This window comes from Ananas comosus, linkage group 22 (genome assembly GCF_001540865.1).
Source record: "Ananas comosus cultivar F153 linkage group 22, ASM154086v1, whole genome shotgun sequence".
In the NCBI taxonomy this organism is placed as follows: Eukaryota; Viridiplantae; Streptophyta; class Magnoliopsida; order Poales; family Bromeliaceae; genus Ananas; species Ananas comosus.
Window position 1 is genome coordinate 7,492,227 of NC_033642.1, and position 15,590 is coordinate 7,507,816.

Sequence of the window (15,590 nt, forward strand, 5' to 3'; positions counted from 1 at the left end):
TATCTAGATAAATTTACTAATCTACACATATAATACCCGAGTTCAGCGTATCAGAAAGTGTATTTCTTAGAACGTCAGGAATGCGCCTTATGCTTTATTGTCTAATAAGTTTGCATGGAATTATTCGATTGTATCCATAATCAAGATATGATGATGCAATCAGTTTATGCTAGGAAGAACATCCAGAAGAGATTTGGTCTTAATAAACACAGTAGCAATAACAAGATCTGTCCATATCGATGATGAATCGAGCGATAAAGAACTGGCAAAATGTTCAGAAAATAGGAAGCCTCGCAAAGTTGAATTCGCTGAAATCGGAACGACGAATATCGATTTCTATAGAATAAGAGTGTGTACAAATTGGTCACGAATGTTCTGACACACTGGATTGAACATAATGTTAATTAATAGTTTGATGTAGCTTTTGATGTCCGACAGAAGAAACAAAAGCGCGAGGCCAAGCCCTCAAAAAGCTGCAAATGTGCGAACGCTAAGAAGAATACCAGAATAGAAACTTGTTTGTATTCAAGACACCGAACAATCCAAACAAGATTTAATACATGTTTTGGCATGCTGCATTGAACATAATGTTGATTAATAGTTCAACATAGCTTTGATGCCGACAAATGAAACAAAAGCATGAGGCCAAAGCCTCTCAAAAGCTGCAAATGTTGGAACGCTAACAGCGTGAAAATGACTTTTCTGGAAGAATACCAAAATCCAAACTTTTTGGCATTCAATATATGCTGAACAATCCAAAAAAACACCTAAAATAGTGCTAAGCACTAGCATCCGATATACCCCAATCAAGAAACAAAGGTATTTGCAATAGTTTTAAGACCATCCAACACTGAATTGATGTTTGTTTTCGCATATACTGAAGCATAATCAAGATTACATTCAGAGAAAATATAAAAGCACACCCAGTTGAGTATTCGATATGATTTAGACAAATCAATTCCATGAATGCTCTTATAACTCTCGTGTTTAATCGAACAATCTAGTGTCGATACCAACGCTGTTTCATTTAAACCTACATCCAATATCTAATTCGAAGTTCTACAGCAATAGAAAAGAAGAAATCCGCATTTTGATAAGGCTACGAAAACAAAACGAGGAACAACTTGGGAATGTCTTAAAAAGCACTTAAAGAAGCTGACCACTGTGAATTGAAGCATTTAACCGAAATGAATGAAAAAGCAGGACAAGTAAATATACATTATCAGGCTAAAAAGAACAGGAATTTGCTAACCTCTCAAGCTCTACTCCACCAGCCGGAGCAATCAAAAGCCGCGCAACATTTTTAATCCGACGAAACCCAAAACAGATAACCTCTTCGATCGCTATATATATGAATTATTGGGGAATTATTGGGGAATTATTGGGGATGTAGTATATTTATGTACACTGGTTTTTTTTTTTTTGTTCCGAAAACGTTCCCCAACTAGAATTCTCCCCCCGCAAGTCAATTATAACCTCTCGAGCTTCTCGACTGATAGAGCTCCAGCCTGATCTTCGCCTCGGGCAGGAGATTTTCGACGGTCGGATCCTGCATCATGTTGCCCTGCTTCGAAGCCCACTCGAGAACCGCCAACACCTCGGCCTGCGCCAGCGCCTCGCTGTCGGGCACGTGGAGCGCAATGTAGGACAGCAGGGTGAGCGCGGCGATCTGCACGACCTGCTCACCGAAATAGACGAGCTGGACGAGGTGCTTGGCGCCGCCCGCGGCGATGATGGCCTTGGAGTGGTCGAGGTGGAGGTAATTGTCGGTGCAGGCGAACTTGGTGAGGGCGGCGGCGGCCTCCTTGGAGACGATGCCGTCGCGCTCGTCGAGGAGGCGCACGAGGGGCCCGATGATGCGGGTCTCGGTGGCGCGGAAGGTCCTGGAGAGGCAGCCGAGGGCGACGACGCAGGGGACGAGGAGCTCGTCGTCGTGCTCGGCCTTCTCGACGACGCGGAGGAGCTGGTCGACGACGGCGCGGGCGGCGGGGGAGGTGGGCTTGAAGGCGGAGCGGCGGAGGTCGGCGTCCTGCTCGGCGACGCGGCAGATCTCCATGAGCGCCATGGCCGAGTTGTACTGCACCTCGTCGGGGCCCTTCTCGAGCAGCACGGCGAAGCAGAGCAGCGCGCGGGACTCGGTGATGCTCTTGCACACGCCCGGGTTGCCCTTCGCCAGCTGCCACAGCGCCTTCGCCGCCATCGCCTTCAGGTGCGCCTTCGTCTCCGGGTCCTCGAACTCCCTCCCGCCTTTGATGCTCGACCCCGACAGCGACACGTGATGCTGCTGCTGCTGCTGCTGCTGCTGCTGCTGCTTGGCCGCCCCATTCCCATTCCCATTCGCGTTCCTCCCTACAGAATTGACCTTGCCGGACTTGGCCATGGTGGACTGGACGACGGAGTGCATCTGGTTCTTGCCAGCCGGGCCTTGGCTGCCGCCGAGCGGGTGCTTCACCTGGCTCTGCTGATCCGGATCGTCGAGACCACCGGCGGCAGCGGCGGCATTGCTGCTATGGCTGTTGTTGTTGTTGTTGTTGTTGGCGCTAGTGGCGCTAGTGGCGGTGGCGGTGGCGGTGGTGGTGTTGTTTTTGTTGTCCATGACGACGGAGTGGAGGGAGACCTTGGAGGGGATGGCGTACTTGCTGTGCTCCTGGACGGTCTCGAAGGCGAGGTGGGCGACCAGGAGGCGGACGACGTTGTGCTGGGCGAAGACGTCCTGGCACTTGGGGTGGCTGGCGGCGAGCTCGGAGACGGCCCAGGCGACGGTGGCCTGGACGTTCATGGCGCCCTCCTTCAGCACCTTGGCGAAGGCGGAGCAGACGCCGGCCAGCACCATCTGCTCCACGCTGTCGGCGTCGCGCGCCAGCAGGCCCACGGCCAGCGCCGCGCTGTCCTGCCCCTCCACCCGCCCCTCCTTCACCAGCCGCAGCAGCGGGCCCACGCCGTCCTCCTCGATGATCAGCTTCCCGTACCGCTCGTTGTCGCGCGCCAGCGAGACCAGGCTGGCGGCGGCGTCGGCCCGCGCGTCCAGCGACCCCGTGTGCAGCGTGGCGATCTGCTCCCAGATCAGGAACAGGATGGGCTCGTTCTGCGCGATCGGCGGGAGCCCCAGGTGGACGTCGTCGTCGTCGTCGCCATTGCTGCTGCTGCTGTTGTTGTTGGTGGTGGAGACGCGGAGCAGCCAGGAGACGTCGCCGAGGGAGTTTCGAAGTGTGGACGATGGCATTTCTTGAAGGCCGCGGCCGGGGATGATGTGAAGACGCGCTTCACGAGGCCTGGCGCGGCACTTGACACGAGCGCCACGGCCTTGTCCAGCACCTGCCCTCCGTGTGCGTCCATGATGCGCCGCGCCGGCCGTGTACAGGCTCGCCCGCGCCGCTGCCGCAGCAGCCCCGCCAGCCGCTCGCCTTCGCGTTCAGCTCCAGGCACTCCTGCGCGAACGAGTGCGCGTCGTCCGCCAGCTTCGTCACCTGGTCGCCAGCTGGATCGGCTTCGCCAGATCTGCTTCACCCCCCATCCCCCATCATCTTCGCTCCTCCTCCCTTCCCCTTTCCCCTTCCCCTTCCCCTTCCCTTCCCCCCCCTATTCTTCTTCTTTCTTTTCTTTCTTCTTCTTCCTCCCTCCCTTTCCCCAAGTCTAATTCTATCTATAGATCTGGAACGCAACCCCTCCTCCTCCACTCTTCTCTTTCCCAGTAATAATGGAAACAGCAAAGGTTTTTTTTTAATTTTTTAATTTAGGTGAGGGTTGGGTGAGCGTTTCTTTTTATTTCATTAAAAATAATAATAATAATAATATTATTTTTTTTATTTCATTTTTTGTCTGAGCTGGAAGGGGAGCTGGAAAAGGAGAAGCGAGGCCAACGGCCTTTGTTTTTTTTTTTCTTTCTTAATAAATATAGGTTTTATTTTAGAGGGTCAAACGCGTTTTTCTCTCCGTCCGCCGTTCGAGGTAGCCACTATTATTTTCTCCTCCTCCACCTGCCTTGCCTTTTTTATTATCATGTTTGTTAGTGTGGGTTTACTGCTCGGTTAAAGACTGCCTTCCGTTGTATGTAAAAAAACAAGGGTTAATTTCATACCTGTTCTTATAAATATATTTGGGTTAATTTCTTCTACGTTTCTATAAACATAATGAATTATAAATATATTCCTGCAAAGCTCAATTTTTATAAGTTATTTCTGTAAAAATCATAATGTATTCAGATATGTCCTTGTCTTTAGGATCCATTAGAGATATTTAGTTAACCACGGTTAAAATATTTAATCATAATTAATTAATAAAGTGAATTGACAATTTTATCCCTCTTCCTCTTCCTCTGCTTGCTGGAGTGGTCATCGTCGTCGCCAGCGAGGGAGAAGGTGCGGCGGGTGATCGCGGCGAAGAAGGAGGAGCTACGATCGTCGTCTCCGCATGGGCTGTCGCCACGAGCGCTTCCGATGGCCTCGGCGCCGTCCTCGCCACCACCAACCCGCTCAACACCCCCGCTGAGATCGTCAAGCAGACCGCCAACGCTGCCCCCGCCGTAGCCTTCGCCCTATGCGCCCTCATCCCCAAGTTCTGTGAGATCCCTGGTGTTTGACTGTGGAGGCTTGTCGACAGCTCTGGAGAGTGTCAGAACAAGTCCGAGTCGCGTTGGCGTCAAATAGACGTAAAACGGACTCTGTGCGACGCGAGGGCAGCTTATCGCGAAGAATTCTGCAAACAGCAGCATTCTCTGCTTGCTGTACTGGTACAAGCTTAGTGGCTGTACCGGTACAACCAGCGCGAAACAGCTCAACTGCTCTCGGGTTGGCTCTTGTACCGGTACAGGATCTCGTGTACCGGTACAAGGGAGTAAGTAGAGGGCTAAAACAGTAAAATCTCACCTCGTTTGTATCTCCCTCACCTCCCCTCTCCTTTTAAGTGTCCGAGCAGAGAGAGAGAGAGTACTTCCTGCTCTTCTCCATCTTCTTCTTCTCCTCTCTCTCTCTAGGTGTTGGTGGAGAGTCCGGTTGGGGATTTCGTCGCCGACGTCACACAGAAGGAGCTGAATCTAAGNTTACTAAATCATATTTTTGGTTCTTAAATGCACGCAAAATTTTGCTTCTTGAATTTTTATTTATTAATCTAACTTAATAATTAACTAAATATTAAAGAGTCGCTGATATGAAAGTAATGAGACATTAGTTATTATCGCATCATCAATCACACATCACGTTCGTATTTTCGAAGTATCGTTATTTAGTCAACTAAATAAGGTTGTAGCACTTAATTACAGTAATTTAGAAAGCCCAAATCATGATTTACAATAAAATTACAGTTAAAAAACTAAAATATCACGCAATTCATAGTTTGAGGACCAAGTGTGTTATTTAGCCCTTTCTCTAGGCTTTATTTAGCTTGTTGAGAGAATACATTATGTGTGAATTTTGTGATAAAAAAATATTTTATTTATTTTTTATACAATATGTACGTAATATTGAATTTTACGTATTATAATTAGTCTGTTATGGTATTCTTTTATATATTTTTTGCTCACCTCTATTTTGCCGGTGAGAGGCGCAGAGTTACGTAGGATAGAAAAATATGTAGGAATATTATGTGTGTTTTGGTGTAAATAAATTTTATTTTCTAGTAAAAAATTGTCCACATAAAAGATTGTTTTATTTGTCTAAAATTTATTTGTTTTATAAATAATAAATAATTTTGATTTTTTGTGAGTTTGTTTAACTATAATTGCTACACCTAACATATAGATTTAAAATTACACCCTAGCCCCTCAACAGTTAGAACTTACATATCTTATCAAATTTTTTCTCTCAACAGTAAAAAATTTAAAATAATTTCTAAACTCTATAATTATGAGATGTAAAATTTACGCACTATAATAAACTAATAGTGTTTGTTGACGGGGACAAAGTATTAAATATTTGAATACACTCTATTAGGGACAAAAATTATATGAACTTCTTCTCCAACCTACAAGTTTAAGGACAATGCAGATGGACACCGTGTGGGCCATCAGACGAATGAGAACGAGCCCTTTCTCTGCCCCCCCCTCCCTCTCTCTCTCTCTCTCTCTCTCTCTCTCTCTCTCTTTCTAAAAACTCAGGGCACATGATTTTTTTTTCTTTTTTCTTTTTTTTTCTGTTCCTGCTTGTCTGATGGACCACGTGGCGTCCATCCGCATCGTCTGCCCATAAAATTTCTGTTCCATCTTAGCACTATTGGTCTTGCTAATACATGCCACGAACCATTTGTAGTATGTGGGAACCGGTCAAAATCGTAAAACCAAATTGAGAGAACTGGACAAAACCAGATAGGAATAGATCGATGTAGCCAAATTGAATTGGAGTAATGTTTTGAGTCCTCCTCCGCTCTAGAGTACACTAATATATTGTCGATGTATTAGTATACACACGCAGAAGGATTAGGGTTTAGGATTTAGGTTATAATGACGGTGCTTAGAGTATATAATGATAGTGTTTGGAGTTTAGTAATTAATGTTTATGGGTAATAATTATATTGTTATGTTATTAACAGTATAATAGGGTACTTGTAAGCTGTAGCAGCACTCATTGAATTAAGATTAAATCTAAAATTGGGGTGAAAGAGAAGTTAAAAAGGAGAACGAGCTCAAAGAGATATATAACACAATAGTATATCAACCATCTTTCTCGCGTGAAATTTATTATATGTTGAGCAAAGCGTAAACTCGAAGATACCAACTAATTAGTTAACCAGTCAATGGCACTTAAGCCTATAGATTTTTTTTTTTTTTGAGAGAGAGAGAAAGAGAAAGATAACAAGCTATTTCCTTCACTTATTTTTAAAAAATTAAATTAAATTATAAATATAAAATAATTAAGTTTCGAATTTGGAACCTCATGCACTAAACATTAATCCTTCAACAATTTGTACTTGATATGGTGGTTAAGGCTATAGATTTAGGCCCAATAGCATGACTAGATTTGGGCCAAATTGCATAACCTAGTTTTCTTTATATTTATTAAACACATAGTTCAAACAATGCTTATTTCTCTAGAATATATAATTTGGCGGTTCGCTGAAATTGAAAAAATAGTTTCTAAGAGAGTAACGGTGCCAATTAAGGTATGAACCAATAGAAGTTTAACATATATTTAATAAAAATTTTGAATGTACTGATTGCACTGTACACCAACTCTAAAATATGCATCAAAAATAAACTTATGTAGTACAATAAATTACTTAAATATTTTATAATATATATTATATTATATATTATGTTTTACATTATTAATTATTAAATATTCTATCAATTATCTAATACTGTGCGGTGTATGGAGCATTAGTATGCACCAGGTGCAAGCCAAGGTCTCTCCTCTCTTTTGGAATTATAAGTACACCCTACTCAATATTCTGGTATATATTTATTCATACAATACATGTTTAAAGTATTTTAATAAAAATGTTAAAAGTAATTCATCAAATATAATTTAAATTATTAGACTTTGTAATCATATATTTTTAATTAAATTTTTATATTAGAATATTAGACATCTAATATAAATTGTGATGTATGAAATATAAATATATATTAGGTGCATGAAATAATTTCTTCTTTTTTCAATCAATCTTAATAAAGTAAGAAGCCTCAACTATTCTTCAGTCTGAAATAAGTCATCTAATTTTAACCTTGTAGTAAAAAACTTTGTTTATAAAATATCTATTAAACCTATTAATTTGATTGAATTTTTAAATAAAATTATTAGAATAATTTAACTTTACAAATACTGAAAATTAAAAAATAAGATGACCATCAGGGAAGTGAGACATCACATTAATAATAACTAACTTTAATCTGTTAATATATTTTACAAAATTTTATAATTGAATTAAACGATCATTCTAAATACTTAGATTTATTTAAATAATGATAAAGTGTGGAAGAATAATTAATATACTTTTTAATACAAGGGTAATTAAGATAAGAGTATATATGTAAGAAAATGGCTTATAATTTAATCTACATATAATATAATGCAATAAAATTAACGTAAAATATAGAGTTCAGCTACTATATTCTTATGAGTATAAATCTCTTTATACTTATAAGTTTTCGACCATCAGATTTATCCTTTTGATCATTTTCACCCCTTAGGTCAAATTAGTCAACCAACCACCTACTCAATCCTAGTGTTCACTATCATCCAAACTGCACATTTTTTAATCCAATGGCCAAAAATTTATGTATATATGGAAATCTATATTTATAAGAATATAGTAATCCCAGCTAAAATATATATTATATATAGAAAAATTTTCCTCTATACCCTTCTACAAACATCTAATTTTATAAATATTCCTTTAAAAATTAAAATATCATGTATACCCGTAAATTTTAAGAAACTTTCAAAAATAACACTTCCATGAAGTGCCCATCCATATTAAAGTTAATAATATTTATATTCCAACTTTACCACTCTTAATTATTCAATGTTCGATTACTAATTCTATTTTATAAATACCCTCTATTATATTTCAAACTTAATTAAACTCTCTCTAGATTAAAAATTTAGAAAAATTCAATTGATTTTAGTTTAAAAAAATTATTCGTTTCAATTAAATAAATATTTCTATTTGGAATAAATTGTAGTTAAATTAAATTTTATTTTGCTTTATTGTTGGAATGATAAGATAATTTATTTTAGTTATATCTATTTTTTTACTGCATCGATTGTAAAGTAATAATTTTTTTTTATTTGACTATTTAATGTAGAAAAAAATTGTTGCTATAAATACATTATAACTAAGAGCAATATATTAGTATAAAATCCGACCTCAAATAAAAAAAATTAGTTGTATTATGAAAGGACAAACTAAATTCTTGTAATCAATTGACTTTGCATAAACAAATAATAGTTTTAAATAATAAATTGAAAAGATAAAAATTTTAGGTAATGAAAAATTTTCACGAAGTAAAATAACTATTCCATTAAATTTAACAACTTTGACTAATTTTCAGTTGTAACTAATATAAATTCATCTAATAGTTAATTATCAATAGCTAATTAATCTATTAATTGAATTTATTTATTTAACTTATTACAATATTTGAAATCTGGATGGACAAAAAGAATTTTAAAAAAAGGACTACATGTATTTATACACCCCTGACCAGTTTAGGGGTAAAATGGACAGTTTTATTCTTAACTTTCATTATATTATGGCATAGCTAAGATTAAAATGAGTTGAGTTGCGGGTATTTTTGAAACAAAGTTGTAGGGGTAATTTTGATATTACAAATTATGTAGAGACATTTACGATAATTTTACACAAGAATTGACTGATTATTTCAAAGTTTTATACTTATTCAAACTGACAATAAAATATAATGCGGTAATTGATACAATTTTTCAGAGCTTATTAATTTTACTACAACAGAATTAGATTATAGGGATACATTTTTGAAATATTTTTGTGTAAATGTCCTATTTATACCAAAATTTTTAAACAAATCGAATAAGAGTTAAATATAAAGTCCAATCCAATCAAAAATAAAAAGTTCCTCTACTAAATCAACACCACCCAGCCCACGCGGTCCGATTACAAATAGAAAAGGAAAAAATAAAAATAAAAATTGATCACCATCGCCCTTTCTTCTTCTTCGTCACGGCAGTTGACGAGGTAGTGCTCCGACGGCTGGAATTCGGCCGCGAGGATCTTACAAGGACCATAGAGGACTACGATTGCTATGTGTCTTTCCGGCTTTCCGCTACAGATCACTAAAGGAGTAGGTGCCAAACATCAAGACGACCCCACATATAGCGACTCCACAAATAGCAACACCAGCACTTTTTTTAATTTGTATCGACATTTAAAAGTATAGCTATATACCGTTTTTATTGTAGTGTTTTATTTAGTTATAACTGTATTACAATTACAACTATATACGAATTCAAATTCGGTATTTAGTTTGATATATTTGAATCAACCTGCACCCATTAAGGAGAGTAACTTTGAACCAAAAAGGAGCTTACATTCTTAATTACTTTTTAAATAGAAAATATATTTTTTTATATTGGGGTAATCTCAATACCATATATATAAAGTGATAAAATGTTATAAACAAATCATATATATATATATCTAATTTTCGAAGCATAGTTTCCAGAGTAAACCACAAGCCGCCATGTGGCGCATTTTCATGAGAAGTTCTAATCTAACTTGATAATAGTATAACTTATTGTGTTCCAATATTATAATATATAAAGCAGTTATGGAGTAGAAATTTTATATATACTTGCATAATAGCTATAGTTTATTTGTTTCAATTATTTATATATATATAGTCATTATTTTTGTTCATAACTATATATATAACAGTTTTATGAGAAGTTTCAATATGACTTGACAATAAATTACTTAAAAACTATAACTAAAAGTGGGTAACAACACTCCCATGCATCGCATGGGTCAATTGCTAGTTATTTATAGTTACAATGTTTTCTATTGCATCTAACCAAATGAGATATATATAGTTGTAACTGTATGCATATCCAACTATATTGTATTTCTAATTACATCCAACCAAACGGTCCCTTAATACAGAAAGACATCACTTAAAATATAAAGCAATTTTTATAATTAAATCTAGATAAAAATATACGAAACTTATTTGAACTTTGAATCATTTTGAATTGACTATCTAACTTTTCAAAATTTTGATTTTACTATCTAACATTTCAACTTGTTTACTGTGACTCAATAAACGACTTTTTAATTTTAAACATTGAATGCGCCGTTCATCTTTACAAATTTAAATTAATATATTTCATGCAATTTTTGCAACTATGAATTTATTAAAATAAGAAATTAGCTTAAAGTTTGAAGTCACAGTGTCGTTGACTGTAGTTGAATAGTAAAATCAATTTTTTAAAAGGTCGGCTAGCAGATTTAAAATAGTCCATAATTTAGGTAAGTTTTATTTGTTTTTACATTAAGAGGCATGGCCTTCTGGTTTGAGATTTATAATATTTGAAAATATTGTGTATTTTATATTTAAATAACAAGTTTGTTATTAACTTATTAAGTCACTTAGCTTGTGAGTTTATTGAGAACTAATATATTTTTATTAATAAACTCTCTACTAATGATTTAATCAAACACTAAAGTGAGTACAATTCCACATCTAGAAATCTACAATAGAAAATCACTGTTTTACTAACATTTTTAACTTGAGTTACATGATAATAATTTAAATATCTTCAATAAAAATTATGAAGGGTTGCTGAACTATTATAACTCTTGAACCACGCGGCCCTAAATTTAATAGGGGCTTTTGCTTATTTATTTCTTACTATTCGTCGAAATTTTTAAAGTTACTCTAAAATTACCAAAATACTTTTTTAAAACTCAATCCCATTAGTAAATTTTAAAAAAAATTAGAATATTTAAAGAAATTTTTTAAAATCAACAAGCATATTATTTCAATCTTTCAAAAATAAATAAAAATAATTATATGTTTGAAATTTTAAAAAACATATTAGATATTATTCCAACATGCTACGAATTGGGCTAGAATATTTTTTACAGTATTTAGATACTTTTACTACTAAATTTATAAATTTTAGATGAAAATTGTAGGGCTCTAGGGTTTAATGGGTGACCGGTAGAATAGCATAATTTAAGAGGTGGAATTGATCAAAAAATAAATATAATGGTGGAAAACTTAATAGGACTAAGATAGTGTTTGGTTCAGGGATAAGGAGGGAAATAAGGCCCTATTCCTTTCCTTATACCCAAACACTATTTTCGGGGTTGGAAAATTATAATTCTCCATGATTAGGAATAAGAGAGAATTAAGGGTGGAATAGATGTTCCACCCTCTCCCTGGAACAAACGCTTAGTTAAAGTTTAAATCTAATTTTAATTATTGTATTAACTTATTAATTAACCTAATCAATGTATTTAAGTAATTATTTATTCCTTAAATAGTTAAATAATTTATTAATTTATTATTTATTGTTAATTAACTCATTAAGAATTAATTATATAATGTGTTACCTAATAACTAATATTTATATCAGTCAACTAATTAAATTAACAAATCATCTAACTAATTAAATAATTTACTAATTAATTAAAAAGTTAAATTATATTTTATAATCAATTAAACAATAATTAATATAATTAACTAATTTAATATAATTTCTTTATTATCGTATACAATATTCAAAGCTAATAAAATTTTCAATTTATTCAATTATGTTTAATTAATATTTTGATACTACTTAATTAGATATGTTAAAAATCGGAACGGCGAAAAATAGATCCAGAAAATAATTTAATACAAGAAAAGAAAAGATAAGGAAAGAACACACCGATATTTACGCGGTTCGGCCAACGGCCTACGTCCACGGGCGAAGACGGAGTAAATAATTTATTAATGTCGAAAAGGCGGAGTACAAAAAAATCTCTCAAAAGACCAAAACTTAATTTGATCCAAAACGCCGCAACAAGCAACTCCGAAAAGAAAAGAGCTTCTCTAAACCCGTACGGACAAACCAATGCGCCAGGCATACAAGAAACACTCCTCCTCAATTAATTAGCAACACTCCTCCTTAATTAATTAGCATGGTGGGTTCTTGACCGTACGGAACACCATGCTTGAGGGATCTTGCTCCAAGAGGCTTTAATTAATTAGCGGACAAAGGAGAGTCTCAGCCGCACCAACCCCTTAATTAATTTTTCATGGCTTAATTTTCTCGCGGCTTCATTAACTTGGCCTAGCATGTATATATAATACATGTCTCCTAATTAGAGTCTAATTCTAATTCAATTAGAATTATACTCCTAATTATAATCCATATATGCCAAATTAAATCTAAATAATATCTAATCCCAATTAGATTAGGATTTATCCTCAATTTAGATAACTACAAATCTAAACCAAATATAACAAGATAAAATATTATTAATTTAAAAGTATAATTATTTTTTATTCCTCCTATTCCAATCTAACTATTCAAATACTATTACCTTATTTTCTGAAACAACCTAATTTTCATCAAAACGAAACCTATTCTAGTTCTTGCTTACATTTGAATTTATACTCATCCATGAAATAAGCAGATAAGCAGTTTTTATTTTTTTTCAAACCAAACGAAACCTAAGTGCTTGGAGCAATTAGACGTTTTTCAGTTGGACTCGGTGATATAAAAAACAAGAAGCTTGGATTGGCGTGTGTGAAACAATCGTTGTACTCTAATGGATTGTTTGGTTGCATATAGTTGTAACTGCACTGCAATTATAACTGCATACAAATACAAATTTGATGTTTGGTTTGATATATTTAACTTTAACTGCTACAGTAGAATCTGCAGGAGGAGGCCCAATTGCAGCAGTTCGAACTACGTCCAAATTGGCCGTAGTTCCAACTGTAGTAGTTCGAAAGAGTAACTTTAAATAAAAGGTATGCTTATCTGCTCAATTAGTTTTTAAACAATATTTTTTATTATTATTTTTTTTTTACGTTGGAGGTAATCTCATCATCATGTACATAAAATGATAAAATTTTAAAAATTATTTCTCAACTGCATGCAACCAAACAAATTATTTATACTTGCAATGCTTTCTACTAAATGCAACCAAACATGATGCATGTAGTTGTAACTGCTGCAGTTTTAACTACATGCATATCTAATTACACTGTATTTATACTTACATCTAAGCAAACAGTCCCTAAAAATTTAAGCACGTCTGGGCCCATAATATGCGCTAAAATTAAATAAAAAAAAAATTAATAATATTAGAAGTGTGACGTATTTTAAATTCAAAATATTCTGCTATGATGCCGTGTACTTTAAACGTGTAAACTATTAAATAATAGTATTTATATATTTTTATATTTAACCGTACAGAGCAATGGCAGGCGCCTGCGCCATGTGGGTCGTCTGCAGAAAGCGACAAGATGGTCCCACAGATGAAGTCAAAGTTTGGGTTGCAAGCACTGCAGGGGGGTGAAACGTGAGAGGACGCATACACGCATCCGAAACAGAGTACTAATACTTGAGACGAGGCTCTACGGCCCAGTCAAGCCTGCAAGTGCAAATTATGAGTGGGGGGAGGGGGACGGCCGTCTGCACGACAGTTAACAGGAGCAACCGCAACTGCTGGCTGCTGCTGGCGGCTGCTGCTGCTGCACATGCATCCGGTCCCAGGGAAGACAGCCATGTGCAGCATGCGGTCCCAGGGAAGACAGCCATATGTTTTGTGCATCTCGTGATGTCACTGCTGCTGCATGAATTTGTACTTCGGTTCGTTTATTTTTTTTTAGCAATTACTTATATATTCCTGAAAATTTTTTGACTTTTCAATTTATCCCTCTTAGTAGGTTAATATTAAAAATATCATTTTTACATTCCAACCTATTTCTAATATATTTTTAGAGTTAAAATCTGTTAATTAACTCTGTTATCTCTGTAAAATTACTATTTTACCCTTTCAAATATACTCTTCCACTATCACTGACTTTTTTATTTGCCCTTAAAGTCAGGGGCACAAAAAGTATTTTGACTTTTGGTCTTTTTCAATATACCCCTCTACCGTCACCAACATTTCTTATTTGCCCTTAAGATAAGGTTAAAATTGACATTTTAATTTTTTTTAACTGTGGTAGATATTTAATTCACGTTTAACCAAAGTTAACTTAACAGGAGATAACTGCGAGAGTATTTTGCAATAACGGTGGAATATATGAGGGGCATTTTAGAACGAAAAAAACGTATGGGTAAATCGGATATTTTCGAACATATGAAGGGTATATGGGCAATTATCCCTTTTTTGTTAGAAGGAAACTTAGTTAAAAATGTGAAATAACTAGACTTCGAACTTAGAATCTCAAATATCAACCATCAAACCCTTTGCCACTTGTGCTAGAAATAGATCAATGCGTACGCTTATTCTACTGTCAGTAGATAGGGCTGAAATAGTTTTTAGTCGTAAGCGGTCATTTTTGCTGTTTTTGTTTACCGTAACAAAGAGGCTCTTTGATTTTTTAGAAAAATGTGAAAAAAAGTTTTTTTAAAAAATATTCATGGAAAATTGTTTTTCTAATGTTTTGCCCGTTTGGTTTGCAAGAAAATAAGTATTTTTTATTTTTTTTTGTATTTTATGAAAAACTAATATTTTCAATTTTTTATAAAATATGAAAACAAAGTTTTAACAAAAACTTCTCTTCCTTAAAATCAAATAGATGGAAAACTGAAAAAACGATTTTCATGAAAGAAAATTTTTTTTTTCATACTTTTCGGAGAAACCTATCATCGGTCAAAACTCAAACTTCCAAAAATAGCATTAGGCTGAAGTCAACTACAAAAAAAAGAAAAAGAAATATTAACTTATTTCTCACAGATCCAACTTTTACACTATTAATTACTTTCCACCAATCAAACAGAAGAATTAAAAGAATTAGTTTCACAGCTATACAAACAAATAGTAGAGAAAAAATAATTTTAATCTGAACTCTAGTTCACTCGGAAGTTTGTTTTAATCTGACTTTTACCTTCAGTAAAAAAATAAGGCCTTTCGCCTTCTCTATTAATTTTTTTTACTACAAAAATAACACA

The 15,590-nt window shown here is 35.8% G+C and overlaps 1 pseudogene; it reads right to left on the bottom strand.

The window, feature by feature from the left end:
• On the bottom strand, positions 959-3,530 carry LOC109727433 (annotated as a pseudogene).